Below are 7,714 nucleotides of genomic sequence, written 5' to 3'. Positions count from 1 at the left end.
TTGTGAGAATTGAACAACTTCTGCCTGTTTTGTTTCAAGCCAAATTTACTTTAGGTTGTTAAGGACATATCTACGAGGTAATTGACTTTCAATTGGTACCTTTACAAAAGCAAAGCTCACGGATGCCTGCTGGGAGATATTATTTCACCATCCAGCTTCAACACACAGCAGCCAAAATCAAAGGTATCAAAGCTGGAAGCTCACTACAGTGAGCTGTTTGGCATCATCCCTTTTAACTTTCTAGTTTTTTATTTAAACCAACAAGTGTTAAACTAGATACTTGACATGTACCATTTGATGAAGAAAGTGATTTATGTTTTTGATGGCCACTAAGTTCTTTCTGAAAATGTTTGATCTTTTTATGGCTGTCTTGTGTAAAGAAATTTTACTGGATAATGATTTGTTGTTAGCTGGTAATTTAGTGCATCATGCAACATTATCAGATCATTTTTTTGACCCACCTCTCAGCCATCACAGAGGAGATGCTGATACGTCAAACCACTTACAGAACATTACAGCGCAGTACAGGCCCTTCAACCCTCGATGTTGCACCGACCTGTGAAATTAATCTGATGCCCTTCTAACCTATACCGTTCCATCATTATCCATATGAATGTCCAATGCCCATTTAAATGCCCTTATCAAGGGCGAGTCTACTACTGTTGCAGGCAGGCCATTCCACATCCCTACTACTGAGTAAAGAAACTACCCCTGATGTCTGTTCTAAATCTATCACCCCTCAATTTAAAGCTATGTCCTCTCATGTTAGCCATCAGCTTCCAAGGAAAAAGGCTCTCACTGTCCATTCTATCTAACCAGCCTCGGTTCCCTCAGCCTTTATGCGTAAGACCTTCCCTCCATACCAGGCAACATCCTAGTAAATCTCTTCTGAACCCTTTCCAAAGTTTCCACGTCTTTCCCATAATGCGGTGACCAGAACTGTAAGCAATACTCCAGGTGCAGCGTTACCAGAGTCTTGTACAGCTGAAACATGATCTCATGGCTCCGAAACTCAATCCCATTACCAATAAACGCCAACATACCATATGCCTTCTTAACAACCCTGTCAACCTGGGTGGCAACTTTCAGGGATTTATGCACCTGGACACCGAGATCTCTCTGTTCATCTACACTGCCAAGACCTTTACCATTAGCCCAGTACTCTGCATTCCTGTTACTACTTCCAAAGTGACCTACCTCACACTTTTCCACATTAAACTCAACTTGCCACTTCTCATCCCAGCTCTGCATCTTATCTATGTCCCTCTGTAACCTACAACATCCTTCAGCACTATCCACAACTCTGCTTACCTTAGAGTCATCCACAAATTTACTAACTCATCCTTCTACACCCACATCCAAATAATTTATAAAAATGACTAACAGCAGTGGCCCCAAAACAGATCCTTGTTGCGCACCACTGGTAACTCGGCTCCAGGATGAACATTTCCCATCAACCACCACCCTCTGTCGTCCTACAGCTAGCCAATTTCTGATCTAAACTACTAAATCACCTTCAATCCCGTAACTCTGTGTTTTGTATAATAGCCTACTGTGTGGAACCTTATCAAACGCCTAACTGAAATCCATATACATCACATCAACCACTTTACCTTCATCCACCTGTTTTGACACCTTCTTGAAGAACTCAATAAGGTTAGTGAGGCACAATCTACTCTTCACAAAACCGTGTTGACTATCTGTAATCAGCTATTCCTTTCCAGATGATTATAAATCCTATCTCCTATAGCCTTTTCCAACACATCCCCACAGCTGGAGTAAGGCTCACTGGCCTATAATTCCCAGGGTTGTCCTGACTCCCCTTCTTGAACAAGGGAAGAACATTTGCTATCTTCTCCTCCTGTCGACAATGATGACATTAAGATCAAAGCCAAATGCTCTGCAATCTCCTCCCTGGCTTCCCAGAGAATCCGAGGATAAATCCCATTCAGCCCAGGGATCTTATCTATTTTCAGATCTTCCAAAATTGCTAAAATCGCCTCTTTGTCAACTGCAATCCCAATTAATCTAGTAGCCTGTATCTCCATATTCTCACTAACATCGCCCTTTTCCAATGTGAATACTGATGAAAAGTACTCATTAAGCACTTCCTCCCATGTCCTCCGATTCCACATACAACTTCCCACTACAGTCTTTGGCCCTAATCTTACTCTAGTCATTCTTTTATTCCTGACATACCTATAGAAGGCCTTAGGGCTTTCCTTGTTCCTATCCCCCCAACAACTTCTCATGTCCCCTCCTGGCTCTTCTTAGTCCTCTCTTTAGATATTTTCTGGCTAACTTACAATGGTTTCCTCCCACAGTCTAAAGATGTACAGGTTAGGTGAATTGGCCATGCTAAATTGCCCGTAGTGTCAGGTGCAGGGGTAAATGTTGGGGAATGGGTCTGTGTGGGTTGCTCTTCGGAGGGTCAGTGTGGGCTTGGTGGGCCCCTGTTTCCACACTGTAGGGAATCCCAAATCGCTGAAAAAAATGAAACACAAAAGAAAATGCTTGTCACCTTACCAATTGATGCACAGACCTTTTGTTTTGGTTGGTGGAGGAGGATGGGTGGGAGACACTACCCAGCTAGTGTTTTGGGTAAAGCAACCACCCAAATATGTAACCTCATGCTACTACGACTGCTTCCAGGAACTGAAGAAAGCTGGGACTAAAAGTAATTGAAACGATATACTCACGTATCCTGACAGGTTCTGCGGCTCTGTAGTGACCTTGTGACCTCTCCGACTGCTGTACTCTTGTTTGTCATACATATCCCAGAGACGCCATCAACCGCTGTAGCTCCTCACCCTTGTATCCGACCCGATTGTCAACAACAGGGAATTAAAGAATTTTCTACCTGCACTGCAGCAGGTGTTAAAGTCAGAAAAAATAAATTCTGATCTGTTTTATAAGTGTCACCCCTAATTTTAAATAGTGGCCCCTATCAATGGCTTCACCCACAAGTGGAAGCAACCCTTCTGTGTCAGCCTTGTGTTCAGGACATGGTAAAGTTCAATCAAGTTACCCATACTCATCTAAACTCCAGTGGAAACAAGCCCGGTCTCTCCAACCTTTACTTATTAAAAACATGCTTGTTCCAGGTATCAATCAAATAAATTGCCTCTGAAACACTCCCAATGGATACACATCTTTCCTTAAAATAAAGAGGCCAAGCTACCCGTTTTGGGAGATGTGGTCTCACCATGCCTGGTACAAGTGAAGCAGAATATCCTTGTTTACGGCCTCTTTTCCTGTAGGCACCTCCGGAGCAGTTAGGAGTTGAACCCTGGTCTCTTGGTTCAGTGGTAGGGACACTATCTCTGTCCACAAGAGGCTCTCATCCTTGCTTCTCAATTCAACTCTTCTCATAATAAAGGCTTGTATCCCAAAAGCTTTTGATTTGTAGAAGTCATCAGGGCCTGAGCCCAAACTTGTCTTCAGGAAAGCCACTTAAAAATTCATCCTCAGGATGTTGGTGCTGCTGGTAAGGCAGCTTTGTGGCATCAAATGAAAGCTTTTCACCATTTGATTCTTACTGTAAGATACATGTGACAATAACATCAAAAACAAATCAGTGGAGTTCTTATGCCAATTTCTTTCTGTTGTTTTATTTTAACTATAGTGCATGAATAAATCTTTGCTTCAAGATTAGTAATCTGATCGATCAAATCGTATCCAGAACACACAGCCTGGCACTTGCTTTTAAAATAAGAAAACGTCAGGGTCTCGGCTTCTGAATATATTTTGAGGGGGTATAACACTACTCATACCCCACTCTCCACAAGCACAGAATTGCATCTCTCGGAAGTTACATTCTGACAGCTTCAGACTGACACCAGTTAATGCTAAATAAAAACTGAAAGAGCTACTGATGCCATAAATCAGAAACAAAAACAAAAATTGCTGAGAAGCTCGGCAGGTTTGACCCCATCTGTGGAGAGAAATCCGAGTTAATGTTTCGAATCCAGTTCTGAGGAAGGGTGACTGGACCTGAACCGTTAACTCTGATTTCTCTCCACTGATGGGGTCACACCTGAGCTCTTCCAGCACTTTTTGTTTTTGTACCAGTTACTGCTAACCACCTGCCAGAAAGATTTCTTCACTCGGATAGGGTCACTTAGTTGGATCATAAAGATTGAGACATCAACGATTGTCCACAGTGTTTAGGACGTCAATGTTAGGAAGCATTTTCTGATTTTTACTGAAGCAGTCACAAGACCCATAGAAAGTGGGTTGGAGCACAAACCCAGTTTACTGTGTAAAAAAACAGAGAAGGTTATTAAAATATCTATCTCAACATGAAAACAATATGGAGACACATACAGACTGAAGGACATATTGATTCAGAACCAAACACGCTAAATACTTAATGTCAAGCACATATCCACTTGAAGTTAAATCTGACACACACTTTACAACATGCAAGACTTTCTGACTAAGGAATTAAACTCAAGCTGATCCGAGGAGTTTGATGAAGTGGGTAGAAATTGCAGAGGCACTGACAACTGGTACAGAACACCAGTCATTATAAAACTATTTGTCATCAGCCTGCTATAAACAGAACCACAAGAAGATGACAGACTGATGATATATGTGCAGGGGGCAATGAAAATCCTAAACCACAAATCTCAAAAAAATGGTTCCAGATAAAAATTGGCAGTCAGTAATGGTTACCAATAACACTAAGACGAACCAAATAATTGGTTAATATTCTCCACCGAGAACTTGATTTTGAAAAAAAAAACATTTGTAACGCATTAAAATACAAGAAAATTACCCCAAAATGCAGCTTTGGAATTTAGAAAATCTAAGTGTGAAATTATAGACTGTGCTTGACTTTATGGTAACTTGGACAGAATTTATGGTTTGTTCCCACTCTGAGCAACAACTCCAGATAAAACGTTGTTCTTTTTTTCACACGACAAAGACCACTCAATTTAGGAGAGGCTGGTACCTTCTCTTCCAATGGGAACGTGAGCATCTTGAAGGAGAACCATTTCTACCCAGGTATAATTGTACTTCAGCAAGATATTTGACAAGTTTCTGCATGGTAAACTAGTTAGCAAGGTTAGATCACATGGAATCCAGGGAGGGCTAGCCATTTGTATACAAAGTTGGCTTGGTGGTGGTGGAGGGTTGTTTTTCAGACTGGAGGCCTGTGACCAGTGGAGTGCCACAGTGTCAGTGCTGGGTCCACTGCTTTTTGTCATTTATATAAATTATTTGAATGCGAATACAGGAGTTATGGTTAGTAACTTTGCAGATTATACCAAAATTGGTGGTGTAATGGACAGTGAAGAAGGTTGTTTCAGAGTACAACAAGACCTTGATCAGTTGGGCAGAGGAGATGCAGATTGAGTTTAATTTACATAAATGTCACATAAAGTCATAGAGATGTACAACACGGAAACAGACCCTTCAGTCCAACTCATCCATGCCAACCAGATACGCTAACCTAATCTAGTCTCATTTGTCAGCACTTGGTCCATATGCCTCTAAACCCTTCCTGTTCATATACCCATCCAAATGTCTTGTAAATGTTGTAATTGGACCAGCCTCTACCACCTCCTCTGGCAGCTCATTCCACACATGTACCACCCTTTGTGTAAAAAAAGTTGACCCTTCAGCCCCTTTCAAAATTTTCCCATCTCACCCTAAACTTAAACCCTCTAGTTCTGGACTCCTCCACACTAGGGAAAGGACCTTGTCTGTTTACCCTATCCATGTCCCTCATGATTTTATAAATCTGTATAAGGTCACCCCACAGCCTCCGACACTCCAGGGAAAACAGCCCCAGACTATTCAGCCTCTCCCTGCAGCTCAAATCATCCAACCCTGGCAACAGCCTTGTAAATCTTCTCTGAACCCTTTCAAGTTTCACAACATCTTTTCGATAGGAAGGAGACCAGAATTCACGCAATATTCCAATGGTGGCCTAACCAATGTCCTGTACAGCCGCAGCATGTCCTCCCAACTCCTGTACTCAATACTCTGACCAATAAAGGAAAGCTTTCCAAATACCTTCTTCACCATCCTATCTACCTGTGACTCCACCTTCAAGGAGCAATGAAGCTGCACTCCAAGGTCTCTTTTGTTCAGCAACACTTCCCAGGATCTTACCATTAAATGTATAAGTCCTGCCCTGATTTGCCTTTCCAAAATGCAGCACCTCACATTTATCTAAATTAAACTCCATCTGCCACTTCTCAGCCCATTGGCCCATCAGATCAATTGTAATCTGAGGTTGTTGCATTTTTAAAAGGAAAATCAGATCAGGATTTAATACACGTAATGGTAGGGTCCCGGGGAGTGTTACCAAACAAAAAGGAGTGCAGATTCAGAGTTACCTGAAGGTGGAGTCACAGGTAGATAGATTAGTGAGGAAGTATTTGGTTGCTTGCCTTTAGTGGTCAGTGCATATGATCAGCCATGATCATATTGAATGGCGATGCAGGCTCGAAGGGCTGAATGGCCTACTCCTGCACCTATTGTCTATTGCATTGACTATTGGAGTTGGGATGTCATTTTGCAGCTGTGAAGAACATTGGTCAGGCCACTTTTGGAATACTGGTCTCTCCACTACAGGAAAGATGTTGTTAAACTTGAAAGAATGCAGAAAAAGATTTACAAGGATGTTGCCAGGGTTGGAGGATTTGAACGATAGGGAGAGGCTGATTAGGCTGCGGCTGTTTTCCCTGGAGCATCGGAGGCTGAGGGATGACCTTATAGAGGTTTATAAAATCATGAGGGGCATGGTTCGGATAAAATAGAAAAGGTCTTTTTCCAAGGGTCGAGGAGTCCAAACTAGAGGACAAAGTTTTACAGTGAGAGGGGAAAGGTATAAAAGGGACCTAAGGGGCAACTTTTTCACACAGAGGGTGGTATCTGTTTGGAACGAGCTGCCAGAGGAAGTGGTGGAGTCTGGTATAATTATAATGTTTAATAAGCATCTGGCTGGATACATGAGTAGGAAGGGTTTACTTTGCTGCTCGAATTCATCTATCGCTGGACGTCGGAATGCATCTGGGAAAATTAACAAACAGTGAAATTCACAACTAATCCAGGAGGAACTGTTGGGTGAAGTTCACAGCACAGAATCAGATAAGTTAGTTGTTGTCTGTAAGTGTGGCTTACAGAGAATCTGCAGCAGGGAGTAGAGTGGGTTCTTTCTTGATTATATATTTTTGGAGATATGTCTCTTGGTTAAACTTAAAATATAAGCCAGAACTATTAATTTAACCTGGGGCCGTGTTTGTAGAGGAATAAAACGGTGTTATTTTCTGTGTCTGCAGATTGTGAAGGAATAAAATGGCCTTTAATAGAGTGATATGTGCTTCTTGGAGAAAGTGAGGTCTGCAGATGCTGGAGATGCTGATATGTACTTCTTGTCAGATGTGGGAGTTTAAAGAGAGTTGAAGAGTTACTGCGAATTATCTCTGCCATAAATGCTGCTGGCTGCGAATCTTATCAGATCGAATGGATCGGTTGGACAGACAGTTAGAAGTAATGAGGAATTTGCAACAGCAACAGTATGCGATGGATGGCAGTTATAGGAAGGGGGGAAAGTCTCAGATACAGTCACATAGATGGGTTAACACCAGGAAGGGTAAGAGAGGTAGGCAGATAGAGCAGGAGCTTTTGTGGCTATACACATTTCAAACAAGTATGCTGTTTTGGAAAATGTAGAAGGTGATGGATTCTCAGGGAAACA

The sequence above is a fragment of the Hemiscyllium ocellatum genome, chromosome 39 (assembly GCF_020745735.1).
Source record: "Hemiscyllium ocellatum isolate sHemOce1 chromosome 39, sHemOce1.pat.X.cur, whole genome shotgun sequence".
NCBI classification, from domain to species: domain Eukaryota; kingdom Metazoa; phylum Chordata; class Chondrichthyes; order Orectolobiformes; family Hemiscylliidae; genus Hemiscyllium; species Hemiscyllium ocellatum.
Note: the sequence above shows the minus strand (reverse complement) of the source record.